Genomic DNA, 14,351 nt, shown 5'->3' with positions numbered 1-14,351 from the left:
CCCTTTCTTCTCAGTAGGAAGTGAATTCCAGCTTCCGTCTTCAATCTCCCAGTAGCACTGAATCAAAGGGCTACAGCCGGAAGAGCTCAGAAATATTAAGATCAAGAGATGCCTACAGGACCTTGTGTCCTCTGCACTTTCTACTGAGCATTTCTTTCTTCGGGGTATTGTTATTTAAGCTCGTCGGGAAGTGCTGGGGTGCAGCATGGTGAGACTTTCTGAAGATCAATGACACGCCAAATATGATGGTTTTAAGGCACTCTCTTCTCAAACTAATCAATAACAGCTTTCATGTCATCTTGTGATGCCAAGTTCTTACACACATCACTGCCAGGCTCTGTTTAATCACATCTTGTCTTCCTATTCAAGAGTTCTCATTACTGAAAATTCTATGGGTCATTCCCCAGAAAAGGAATTGGTTTATATCATCTCAAATTTCCTGGCAAATCTGCATTGGCTACACCTTGTCCATAAGAAAACTAGGGCATCCAGGACTATGCCCGGAAAAGACACTTTTCTCCTTGTGTAAGACAGAATAAAAATAAAAACAAAGAGAAAAAAAAACTTTATTTTTTTAATAGCCCATAGTTGGGGAGGGGAAGGGGTGCTGGTAACTGATTATAAGATTCATAATTTCTTATTAGAAAAATCAAAATTGTTTTGAATTTGAGACTTAAAGACACTAATAAAAATTAAGACAAAGCAAAAAGCAGCAGAGATTACTTGAGCTGTGTAATTAGTAATCCAACTAAAATAATGGATACAAATGAAAAATTCAGCATCCTCTGGATGTTTAGTTTGTAGGTGTCTCAAATGCCCTAACAGAACAAGAGGTAGGCGCAACAGAATTACATAGTGTACCTCGATATGGGGACTAACTGGCTCAGTTCTGGAGCCCAAGGACTAGTTGCAGCAGCTGGATTCCTAAGAAAATTATGGTCCTGATACATCTCCTCAGTGCCCTGCAGTAAGGGCCTGGCCTGTTTGTACATTAGTTCTTATATTTTTGTGTCCTGTCTACACATCTGCCTACGATGCTTAGTTCCCAAAAGTCCTTGCCCCTTCAACAAATATAATGCTCTATTTTGCCCTCACTTGATCCCGTGGTTCAAAATAATCTACCCAACTTATTTATATATTATTTCAGGTCTGGTGTTTCTTGCCTGTTCTGACAGCCCACCCCCTTGAGGATGGCCTAAAAGAAGGCACAGGGTTAGCGACAAGACCAGCTAAACCATTCAGTTGACCTGTTCTGGTTTGCGCGTTTAGAGTGAAGGAACGCTCAGAGCTCATCTTTCCTGCTGCCAAGGACATGTGCTTGTTTTCTTCCCCTCCCCCTCTAGTAGAGAACCAGGATTTCCCACGTGAGGTATTTTGGAGTTGGGGTTTTTCCTTTGCCTTCCTCTGCTTAGAATGAGCCTGTTTAAGGGAACATCAGATGCACCTACAAAGAGTGTGCTGTTGGGGCTGGGAGGTTCTCTGCGACACAGCAGCCTCCTCCCCTACTGACTGGTGATGTTAGAGCACTGCCCAACACCAAACTTTTCCTTATAAAGCCAACTTCCGTTCAGACACTGACATCTCAGTATGGACAAACTAATGCCCAGGATACGCCACGAGAAAGCAGCCCACAAGGAACTTAGGAGCCAAAGACCACTAAGAGCATAAAGGAGTATCCAGTTTACCAGCTCTCCCTGCAGCTCCATTCCGCAGACAATGAATGACTTGCCCATTTCCAGTCTAAACCCTTGTTGAATAAAGCCTTCTGTATTCCAAGCCCCCCATAGTATGTGCACAACTGTAGGTCTGGCAAATGGCCATCTAGCAGCCCAGAGTGTCACATCTGTGTGCAAGGAAAGACTGTGAACCTGAGCAGGACAAAGTCCCTGCACCTTCTCTGGCATCCGCAGGATTTTGGAGAACGTGGAGAACACGGGCTGTCCCTCACTCTGGCAGAATTTCTATTCTCTTCAGTTTCTTAAATAATTCAGCGGCTGCCTTTGCTTAAGCATTAACATATATAACCAGAGGAAATTGAGGGCAGCCTTAAGGCTAGATTGGCAAATTGATTATGTTCTCTGAAGCAAACCATCAGACTCTGGGAAAATAAAAAATAAAAAAAAAATAATAAAACGGTTTAGCTGAGACAAGCGTGAAAGTGCGCCATCCAGGCAGACACTAATACATCACACAATATGCCTCGTGGTTTCTATGTTTTTCATAACTGATTTCTAAGTCATCTACAACCATTCTTGTTTTGCATGAGAAGTTTATATTAAGGCTAAGTAGGTATTGGACATGAGATAATTTGGGGGAACATCTTTATGAAAATAAGATTACTTTTTCAGGGTTTCAGTCCCTGATTTTTCCTTCAAGGTTTGACAACTGACTAATAATAATGCCAATAAACGACAACAACAACATTTCTGTCATTCCACTGGAATAGCTAAGTGGAAGCATTTTAGTGAAACATGATCATCTCTTGAAAACAAGATTTGGATTTACCAGAAATGAAAAAAAGATTCACGTTTTCCCTAATAATGGGAAAGAGATTATCTTTGAGGCCCAAAGACAACATAAGTTGTTTTGAATTGGGCTTCATCTCATTATTGATATATTTTCATTTGCTGAACTGCGGCGGAGTTATGATCTGCCCTGGTTTCCTGTTGAGAGTTTTATCTTTCCATTTTTATAGTACATGCCTTTTCAAAAGAGTAAACTTCTAGAGCAATTTGTTTAAGGAGATACAGCCACTGAATATCAAGATCACTGAGAAACTGTCATGAATACACTACAGCTTTTCCCAAGAACAAAGCTTTGCTGTTGGCTTTTCTACTCGGATGGCATTTTGGAGAATTTGGCTCCGGGGAGCTACATAGGGGTGGGAAGGTTGTTCATTTCACAAGGGCATCTGGCCAAGGGGCTGAGGGGACCGAAATCCAGCCCAGGCTCTGCTCACCGAGCCTGTGGGCTGGCAGAGCTCTGCGTCCACCTGGAAGAAGGAATGCCTTTCTCTAATTCACATGGAGAAACTGGCGTCAGGGGGCTAGTGGCAGCCCTATTTAGCTTGGCAGCAAAAACAGAAATCAGAAAACTCCAAAATGTTAAGACTAATTCTTGCTCTGTAAAGGGCAGGAAGAAAATAGTGTCGCCACAATTAAAATGGGGTGACTGGAGAGACGGAAGGATGAACTTCTTATAGCCAGACCCAGTTTTCTGCTCCCGGAGAGTGAATCAAAATGAACTTCTTCTGGATTCAGTTTCTGCAGCAGCATAGTGGGCGCAATAATGTTTGCATAGCGAGGTAAAGTGGGAATATGGTGGCTGGTGCGCACTAGGCCTGCGATGCTTGGCAGCTGTCGTCGGCCGTGTTGTCGCGGCTGCTGCTTCGCTGGGCTGTGATCTCTTCCTTCCCCGTGCTTCCCAGTAAATGACGCTCGCCCAGCGCCAGCTCAGCTGTACACACGTGTGCATCTAGGAGTACTCAAAGAGGTGAGGACATCAGCTCAGGTGCTCTGTCTTCCACTTGCCATGTGTACAGAAGTGACTGTCCCCCAGGAGCACCCGGAATGTGCTGCACAAGAGCCACCCATCTCACCCGGAACAGTGTTCTCGGCCAGAACTCTGGGAGGAGCCCGTGACCCTGTACACACAACTGCAGGAAACACTTGAGAGTGTGTGAGTCTTGGCGGTTCTCTGGAGAGGGGGTCTCTCACAGTCACTCAGTTCTCAAAGTGGCCCCCATCCAAAGATGAAGATGGCGGTTCTAGACCCAGAAGGGGAAGAGGGAGAGTGACTTCCTCCTTACCCCAGGACATGTAGCTCTTTCTTACCTGGATTGAATGTGTCAAAAGCTGCCTTGTCCAGCTCTCTGCCTCCTATTACCTCCTTTTGTAAGACTTGGCTGTCCAAATAAGGCTGCTATTTCTTACAAATGCATGGAAATGACTGCTAACTTGAGCTGAAGCAAATACTTGGCATATGAGGAATGTTTACTATCGCTTTCTATGTGGGCTGTCAGCCTCTCTGCATGGATCCTGGATCCCCACTGTCCATTTTCTCTCCCAGATTCTTAGTGCCTGATACCTATTTACCTTTGCCTGGGGTACTTCCATTCTCCCCCATGCTAACTGGTTGCAATTCCAGTTCTGAGCCCTGCCTTAGGTCTATTGTGTTCAGGGCCCACTGCAGAGACCAACCTCCCGCCATGCAATGTGCTGCCTCTGCCTTCTGACCTCCTGGTTCTAGTCTTTGTCTTAGTCTCCTGCTCTGCTCACACTGATGGGACCAAGCCCAGGCTCTTGAAAACAGTCATGTCATTCAGCAATACATTCCAGTAACAACACATGGAGTCTGGGAAAGGCCAACAGGTCATGGAGTTATCACCCATCTGGGCTTCTTCCCAGCCTCTTTACCTGAATTGTGATCTTCATAAGCTAGACCAGGATTCAAATTCCTCTAAAGAAAAGCATTATAAGTAATAACAATGGCTTTTTAAAAGTAAATATACCTGCTGAATCATGGGGAATAAACCTAAAAGCCAAAGAGCCACGCCTTGTCTCACTGTTCATTGATCTGACCTCATGTTTGCTCTAACCTCACATGAAGAGCACCCATTGGTGCTGACATCTCCAATTTCTTCTCACACCTTGCACTTCCAACAAGCGTCACATCCACCTTGGCAAGAACACTTTTAGCTCCTCAAACTCAAAATGTCCAACTCTCAATTCTTTCTCTAAAATGACCTCCAGATTCAGATGCATCTTCTTTTACACCATAGTCCTAGTGATCTTTCCCAAACTCAGCTCCGAGGTCATTGTTGACCACCTCAACAAGTTTCAGTAACAGCCCCTTCCATCAGACAACTTCCCAGACAGTGAATTCTATGTTCATTCCCACAGAAGGAATTCTAACAGAATGAGATCAAACTTCTTCCATTCCCATAGAATAAACTCCAGACTTCCCAAGATAATGTTCCGTACTCCAACTGACATAAGGGGAAGGATGAGCTTTAGACAATACTACAGTAACTTCTAGGAATGCTCTTCTCCTTGAATGCTCATCACACACCCCTTCCTAGACACTAATGGATCCGTGTAACTCAGGGGAGCCTCCCAACTTCCTTTAGGAATTGTTTATATATATAATGTCCTTATATAATATATATAAATGGCTCTTTAGAGGATGGCTCTTAGAGGATGCTTGAAAAATATGAGTTTATTTCCTCACACCTGTGCTATTAGGATAATTTTTCAATATATAATTCTAATAGAATCTTTGATTTATCCCTATTTATTGTAAATGTATTTATATTATAATATAATAAATTCTGAGCAAGTACATGCCTTTTTTTTTTCATGTATTCATTGATGCCTTTATGGGGGTACAATGTGCTGGGGTTTTTTGTTTGTTTGTTACAGTTTTTTGTCCAGGGCTGGGTTTGAACCCGCCACCCTCAATATATGGGGCAGGTGCCACCCAAGAATGTGCTGTTTTTATATACAATTAGAAATGCTTAGGTCAAACTTGTTCATATAGTCTTCACATCATTTACTTAATTATTGTGTTAAGACATTTATACTCTATACTTAATAGATTTGACATATACCCTGGCAACATGCACCATGGGAAAGGTGCCATGGTTTGGTCTGGGCACATTGTCTGTCTCTGTCCAATAGAACTTTGCTCTTTTCTTTGCTCTTTTTTCGTTGAGTTTGTTTAGAGTGCAGAAGGCACTGGGATCTATAATCCACATTCCTGGCACGCAGTGCAATGAGGGATATTACAGACCTTATTAAAATAAGGCAACCCTCTTTGACTCTAGAAGGTGAGTCCCCAGATTGGAGATAGGCAGGAAGCCAGAGGCAGGTGGTCTGAGTTGCACCAATTCTGAGACCCAGCCTCGTCTCACCCCCCTGGGGAGTTTCTCACTTTGTTTTCTAGGGCCTGCACCAGCATCCTGGCTGCCAGAGGCATGCTATTTCCCACATAAAATTCTAGCCTAATCTTAACCCCAAATATCTTCCCTTGCAATCTCTTAGCAAAGCTGAAGCACTGTTAAATAAACTTTAAAAAAGACTTCACCAGACACCAATGAGCAAAAACATAATAAAGTATGAGACAAGAGGCAGAGAGGCATAACTCAGCCATGATTATGCCGTATAGATCTGTGATCTTTCACAGTCAGCATTTCATAGTCTTTGCTCAGCCTTGTGTGAACCAGAAGTGAAGGTGATGAGGGGAAGATGGCCTACCCAGTGCAACACATTTTCTCTTTTTCTTCTGGTACTTTCTGGTAGTCTTGCTTCAGGTGGATGCCTGCTCTGTTCAGGATTTGTCAGTCAGGTTGTGATTATGAGTATCAAAGCCGGTTATATCAGGATCTGCTCTAACTGCCTGGGAGAGAATGGGCTACCTGCTGTGCAGCAGGCGAAGCTGCCAAAATCTCGGAAGGCTTGGCACCTTGAACAAGGAAATAACGCACTTTGTTTATTACAGCACTCCTAAAATGTACATATGTTTGCTCAATTCTGGGATCATTAGGTTGCTCCTCCCCTATCCTCTCAGTCATTTTTGGTCTGCTTATTTTATACTTCTGTGAACAGGAGGGTGATTACATCATTAGATTCCTCATCTAGTTTCCCTGAATTCTTTCAAAAAAGGCTGCTTGCTCTCTCCCTTTCATCTTCTCTCCTGGGCCAAAGGGAGCTACTGTGCCAATGGACTGCTCAATGGAGGAGAAGGAGTGACTTTCTCCTTCCAGAGTCAAGAACTGAATAAGCACGTGCAGTCTCATCAAGACCACCCTCAAAGGGCAATCTGCTCTCCTACAGAGAAGACTCACAAGGGGTGGCCACAGGTCTTAGATTCCAGGGCAAGTTTGATAAAAGTGAGTACTGTATCAGACCTCTTCTATTGAATCCTGATGGTTACGATCAATAAGTAATCGATCTATAGTTCAATACCTTCTTCTCAAGTGTACACTGTGCCATAGAATCTACTAGCTTTTTTCTAATATCTCCTTTTATTTCAATTCCACTAAGAAAATCAAGCACTCTGTTTCACATTATAGTTTTCTATATATTGCCATAAACAAAATGTTTTGCTTTATGAAACCACTATGCCCATCAGGTAACTATAACATCCAATTAAGAATCATTTTCCAAAAAGCAAACACGTAAGTAGGACATGAAAAATGTTGGGTGTGATTTATATGTGTCTAAGGTCCCAGTCATTTACAAAGACCAGTAATGTGCCAACATTGAAATTACACTCAGGAAAAATCATTTGAGAATTGGTAAATGGCAAAAAAAAAAAAAAACCCAAAAAACCATAATCAGGATCCATTTTCAATTAATAAGTTCATCCACAGGTGCTCCAGACTGATTTCTACAAAAAACTAGACTGTGCTGGGCAGGGAAACCAGCATTCGGAGCCAATAGCTGTGCACACACAAGTTCTGGATGATTTATTATTCCATACAGTAAATGGCTGAGCCATAATTCACAAGCTGAGAGTTAATGAGAATATCTGTCCCTAATACCCATAAGAAAGATAAGGAATGGTATAATGTGGTTTATCCAGTACTTCTGAGCCTTTCAAGGGCAGGAGTGAAAGCCTCTGACAGCAAAATGCAAAAAGAAATACTGCACTGACCTACAGACTTCTTGCTCTCCCATCAAACCAATCCATGTGTAGAGGCATTAAGGAACAATTCATTATGAATAACTGTCCCCAAATAACTAGATTCTTTCAAATTGCTGGCATAATTAACTTAATAATGTAATTGGATAGCTCCAAGTGAGAAAGTAGAGTAGGGGTATTAATTTACTTCCTCCTCATAGCCAAACTAGCATACGTGCATGTAGACACACACACACACACACACACACAATCGGGAGAAACAAGTTAAACAGGGGACAGTCCCCCCCAAAGACTAATTGTTTATCAGTTTATCTGCTTTTACTACCAACCTTTTGAAAGTAAATATATGCTGGGGGTTTCATCAAGGCAGTAATAAATATTAATAATTACCAATTGATTAGAGGCTTCAAATGGTCTTTCTAAAACAACGTGTCAGCAGGACTGTGTTGCTAGCGGGCACAGAATGGATGTCTGCATTAATAGTTTCTCCTTTGTTTGGAGTTTTAAAGTCAGGGATGTTCTCCATGGTCCATCCTAATGGCTCTCTAACTCTCCCTGCTATTTCCTTAAAGACAGCTAAGATGTCTTGTAAAGAAGATAAGTGTCACTACCTTGGGCTGAAATGAACCCACCAAATCCCCTGCCTTAAATAAAAGCCGACTGTGTGCGACTGCGCGTGCGCGCCTGCCCACGCATGCGTGTTATTCTCGGTGCTCCGTAGTCGGGAGTAATGTTCTTCGCTGTGGTTCGCACCCCAGAAGCGTCAGCATCAGCCAGAGCTTTTTAGCCATGAAACAATTTTTAGGACCCTCCCAGTGCTAAACTAGTGCATCTCCGGCGTGGGGCCCGGGAGACTGTGTGTAATTACAAGCTATAGATGGACAGGGGACGTTTTCTGCTCACCAAAGCTTCAGAAGGATGGGTTTCGAGTTTTCCTTGGTCAGAGAGGACAGCCCAGTGGGTATAATCTAGCAGACACCAGGGCCTGAACAACACGAGTGCTGCCTTTTAGATTTTATAGAGATGGCTCACAGGATCCAACGTATTATTTGCATGCTAACTGAAGAATTCGCGTGTTGCTTCTTTCCGAAGGACACGCTTCTGGGATATAAACAAGTGAAGTGGCATGAAGAGTCTTTCCCCCCTCTTCCATTGTGGTTTACGTGGCAGGAAGGAACTCGGTCTATTCAAAGTTTAATCACACTTCAGTTAGAGTACAAGAAATAGAGTTTGAGTATTTCGTGTTAAAATTCTATACCCCAACAACTGTGTCTGAGGAGAAAGGAAGAAAAAGCTAGATAAGAATACAAAAGTGACACAGTCAGAGTTTGTGATCATTTGCTAAGAAAGGCTTATGCATGTACTTAAATGTGCTGCCTGCAAACCGCAGGCCCCAAATCACTGTTGGCAATTACTTCTTTGCACGGTCAACTAGCTGAGGGAGTGACGCTAAACGGTCTCCCTTTTGCATACACAGTATTCATTTCCTTTCCCTTAATCTGTTGCTTCAAAGGCAGTTCAAAGTGGTGTCTGCATGCTAAGCGAGTGTGACCTACCTTTCCCAGCACCAGCGAGGTAAACAAAGAAAGGATGAGGCTGGAGCTAGTGATTGGAAAAATAATGAAAGCATTCTTCTTTGCAGGCTCTGGGAGAAGTGCTTGAGTCTTTAAAACTCTACTATGTCTGTCTGGATAAGGGAGAAAAGAAAACAAGGTGGTATTACCTTGGGGAGGTTTTCCTTTCCAGTCTCTGGCCCCATTCTTCCCGACTAAAATGGGAGAGAAAAGGTATTGTGGCTTCCAGGCTGGGCAGAAGAACAAGGAAATTACCTAATTTTAATATTAGCTCCTTCCAAGGACCCAAGGCATTCCTGGTTCTAAGCCAAGCTTGGTTGTTTGAGAAAGTGACACTTTTCTTTTTCACTTTTAGTTCAGAGTATAATTTCTTATCCACTTAATTATTAATTTCTGGACTGATAGAGGTTTGAGCTATAGATGAATTTGGCTGGGTTTGTGCCATGACCTGCATTCCTCGGTTCCCAGCCTAATTTCTTCATCCTGATCCATTATTCCACATGGCATCAGCCACCATTTGTCACCAGACAACTTCGGTGGGTAGAAATCTTGTCAATACTTCTATTTTCTACAACGTCCACAGACCCTGCTTTATTTCAGGGTTGCAATTCAAGAGTTTATCAGACCACTGGGAAAGCTGTGTGCAAGATGTTTATCAGGTTACAAGTGGACAAGATTTTTATGGTTTTTAAATTCTGATCCTCCTACACACACAATAAAACCACTGTTTCATAATTGCTCATTGTTACACATTTTTCCAAATCAGTGAGTAATGAGGACAAGGTAGGCAGAGCTTTCTTTGATTGAGACATGGGTGACCTCGTTTGCTTAATCCTGAAAAGTGGACTGCCTGTGTGTAGGCATGAGTGTGCACACACATATGTGTGTGAGCGAGCATGTAATCCCACAGTTACTAAGTTATACACATTGTATTGCACTTATGAGGCTTGTGGTAAGTGTCTGTTTAATGAATTATTAAAAATAGTTATTGACTACTTGTCATGTAATTAGTATTGTCCTGTTGCAGAGATGAGACAAGGAGCCCATGGATGGGATTTTGATGTGGGGCCAAGGATTCTAGCCACAGTGGAGTCACTGTAGTCTCATAGTTAGTGGCTGTTTATAAACAATAACTTAGTAAAATATCTCAAAGACTCTGATGAACAGGTGCAAAATATATAGAAAGAAAGTAATAATTATAGTGTGCATAAAAATACACTAAAGTTGAATATGCTGAAGGCAACTAAGATTAGCTTTGTTCAAAAGCAAGCTACCCTTGGAGTGAGCCTATTTGTTAAGTATATCAATTCCTTCACATCAGTAGGGTCCAAGGGGACAAAGTCATTATAGCATATAATTTCTTGCATGCAACCAGGAAAGGTCTCCAATAATCTTGTTGAAGGGCAAACATCGTAGCTGGGGATGGCCTGGTAGCTATATATTGTATGTTGGTGACAAAGAGGGTATTATTTTCATCAGAAAATAAAAAGACTGAAGCCGGCACAAGGTTGCCTCAGAAATATTTCTCCGTGACACCCCAAAGGAAGCTTATCCTTAGAGAAATCTGCAATTCTTTTGATGGATTACAAGTGAAAGGATTCCCCTTAAAGATGTTAGAGACTTTTCAAGTCCCACAAACAATTAGCTGCAATCATGTAATCAGTCATCTCCAAATGTTATCCCACCTTGGCTCATAAAACTTCTACTTAATGATTTTGTCAGGCAACTCACCCTGAGGGAATTTCTGCCTGAAGAAAGCAGGGGAAAAATAGACATAGCTAAAAATCTTTCAAGTTAAGGGATAGAAATAACAAGCAGAAGACAATTAGCACATATAATCAGTGCTTTGGAAATTTGCCACATTCAAGATTTTAAAGTTTCCCTTTCTGAGATGATTAACACCGTACCGTCACATTTACTTGTCAAAGTATAAACAGAAATTCCACCTTATATGATTTTTTAAATCACTTGTTTTAGGGTGTTAACCAAGGTTTTTAAATGTTTCTCATGAGGAAATTAATTGCTGTCCTTTCATTTAAGCAGTGAGAAAGGAGGGGTCTGTTCTCATCTGTACAATTTTGACTTCGAATTTTTTCTTACAACCTCAAGGCTACCAAAAAAATGAAGCGGAGATCAACTTAATGTCTCTGATTGACTGACAATAGGTTTCCCTGCCAGTTTATGGTCCAATTTGTACATGAAACTTGGGAAGAAATTTGCCTCATACAATCAAATAAAAATCAACTGCTATCTTGATTTCATTAACTGTAATGGCATTTATTACAGTGTCATTTCTACATCTCAGATAAAGCTTTTAGCTCAAAATAGAACATGTCCTCATCTCTTTCTGAGACCTGTTTCATAGTAAAACACCTGCCAACACACATAAAAGAAAAAAAAATTCTCTTTAAAACTCTGAGTCTATATTTAGTACACAAAGCTTTTGTTGAATACATTACCATATTCTTTGCCAAGCACTTGGTTCCAATATACGAGGTGAATATAAGAGAGGTACAGTGTGTTAGATAAGGTGGGACGGGAAGAGAGAAAGAGGAGGGGACATCTCTGCTCACAGAAAATTTCAAGGATTAAAACCAAGGTAGGGCACTGGCCACAAACACCAGGCTGGTGGGTTCAAACCTGGCCTAGGCCAGCTAAACAGCCATGACAACTGCAACAAAAAATATAGCCATGAGTTGTGGTGGGCGCCTGTAGTTCCAGCTACTTGGGAGGCTGAGGCTTCTTGAGCCCAAGAGTTTAAGGTTGCTGTGAGCTATGATGTCATGGCCCTCTACCCAGGGCAACATTGTGAGACTCTCTCTCTCAAAAACAAAACAAAACAAAACAAAACAACCAAAGTGGTAGTCCAAACTCAAGAAATGTCCCTGGAAAAATCACTAAATGCTAGTGCCAGAGAAATCTTGCTTCATCTAATCCAATTCTTCCCCTCTAGGGATGAGAGGCTAAAAGAAGATAACACATGGCTACGGAGTGCCTGAAATATGGTGAGTGCAACTGAGGGATGCAACTTTTAATTTTACTTTCCATTTCCATTTCCGTAGGCTCATAGGCCTAATGGCTACCCTATCGATCAGCTCAGAGTCCCTTCCTGACTGTGCTTCTCTTCAGCTGGGCTTAAAGAGATGGCCAGTAGGTTAAACTCAAGAGAATTATGAAGGCAAAAGTCATTCACAGTTATTGAAATCCCCAGAGCCTTCTGAAACCAACCACAAACACAAAAGGCATTCCAAGGCAAAATGATCGATAAATCAAAGACCGACCTAAAAAGCACAAATACTTCTGAGGACTTAAATTCTTCCATGGGAGCTGAAAGGATGAGAGAACGTTGAAGGGGCACAAAAGAGCAGCCTGAGAGCAGGTGTAGCATCCTGACCTCTCAGGGAGCAGGTGTTCTGCCTGAACAGGAAGTGTAAAGGAAAGCTTTTTTAGGTGCGACTGAAGATTAACACAAAGGGATGGCCAAAGTCAGTGTGAGGCTGATCGCTGATGCCACGTTCACTTCGTGCATCACAGGCCAGAATCGATGCCAAGAGGGTGAGTGGGCAGCGGGCACTCGTCAAGTGCATTGGATTTTTATCGCTAGGTTAGCAAGTTATCGTGTGACCTTGAGAAAGGCACTTAACTCACTATCTCACTTGCTTCATCTATTTAAAGAAATGATAATGAGACTTGGTTTCAGGTGCTTTGGGAAGCCTGCGATGAAAGTGTAAGATATAATCATCACCTTGTTCCTTTTTACCTTTTCCATCAGCCCTTGCTTCTCTCCCCAGTTAATAAGACTCAATCGCTTTCAAATCACAGTCTAGTTTCTTGTTACAGAATTGTTCTTTGAAAACAGTCCAGCTTAACACTTTTTAAAGCTGCTTTGGAATATAACAATTGGAGCTAAAATTAGCGTTGTTCACACACTCGGTAGAAAAGGCTTTAAAATATTTAAAGGAGGAACACGACTGTGTGAAGAATCTTTAGAATCTAACGAAGTGAACGTGAGTAAACGTTACATTAAGAATACTGTGAACCATTCTTAATTAAGTTACAAATGGCGACGATTCTGTAGGTATAATTTCAAGGCACTGTAATTTTTTTTTCATTCCTATTATTTTTCTGCACACCAAAATTTACCTTTGAAAATCGGCTTAATTTTCTAACTCCAAGCCTGCCCAAGGATAAGTAATACTTGAAAAGAACGTTGTTGCAATACGACTTGTATCTTTTTTCCTTGTCCAAATTTTTTTCCTATTCATTTATCTGGCTAGGAAACTATATATTGCTTACTATATAGCCAGCACTATTCCAAGCATATTACAAATATTAACTCATTTAATTAGCAACATTATGAGGTAGGTACCACTATTGCCTCCAATTTACATATATGAGGAAACTGAAGATGAAAGGAGATTTAGAATCTTGTCCAAGCTCGGTAGAGCAAGGATTTGAACCCAGGAAATGTGGCTTTCTTAGCCATTAGGTAACGCTGTCTCATTTTATGAATAAATAGATAGATATTTAATACATTAAATGTATATATTCTATTATTAAATATATAAAAATATATTAAATATATGAGACTATCCAGAAAGTATCCATCCATGTACTCTAAAAAAATAAAGCCATACATGGCTGGATACTTTCTGGATAGCCAGTGTATGTTAAATACATACATATTTAATAATATATATTAAATATATTATATTTGAATTATTCTTATAAATATGAATATGTTTATATCAAATGTCTTTACATTAAATATTTATATACGTATGTCAAAATTTTAAATCATATTTGTTACTTAATTGGCTTTAAGCACTTTAGGCCCCTTTTTTTTCCCTCAGAGCTGCTTCCCCACACCCTCTGCCTGACTCAGAGCCCCTCTCCAAAGACCCCGAGTGGGCACCATGTCACATCATTGTATACATGCGAGTCACATCTCTCGAGAAGAATTAAATTGCTCTGTGAACAAGAACGATTAGGGGAGAGAAAGTTCCAGTCTCCTTTCTATTTTACTATTTTATTCTTCCTGAAATTTATAGAACAGAAATGGAGAGAAGAGAGACTCAAAGGACAGAAAGAGGTATGGAGATGAATGAGTGGGGGGAAGGACCACAGAGGGAA

The 14,351-nt window shown here is 41.3% G+C and overlaps 1 protein-coding gene across 1 annotated transcript in view; it reads right to left on the bottom strand.

Moving 5' to 3' along the window:
* HS6ST3 (heparan sulfate 6-O-sulfotransferase 3) overlaps positions 1 to 14,351 on the bottom strand; it is a 703,070-nt gene that overhangs the window by 49,467 nt on the left and 639,252 nt on the right. The gene's annotated exons all lie outside the window — the stretch shown is intronic.

This window comes from Otolemur garnettii, unplaced genomic scaffold, assembly GCF_000181295.1.
Source record: "Otolemur garnettii isolate 467f Iridium unplaced genomic scaffold, OtoGar3 scaffold00034, whole genome shotgun sequence".
Taxonomy (NCBI): Eukaryota; Metazoa; Chordata; class Mammalia; order Primates; family Galagidae; genus Otolemur; species Otolemur garnettii.
The sequence above is the reverse complement of the archived record's forward strand: the minus strand, read 5'-3'. Positions and strand labels throughout refer to the sequence as shown.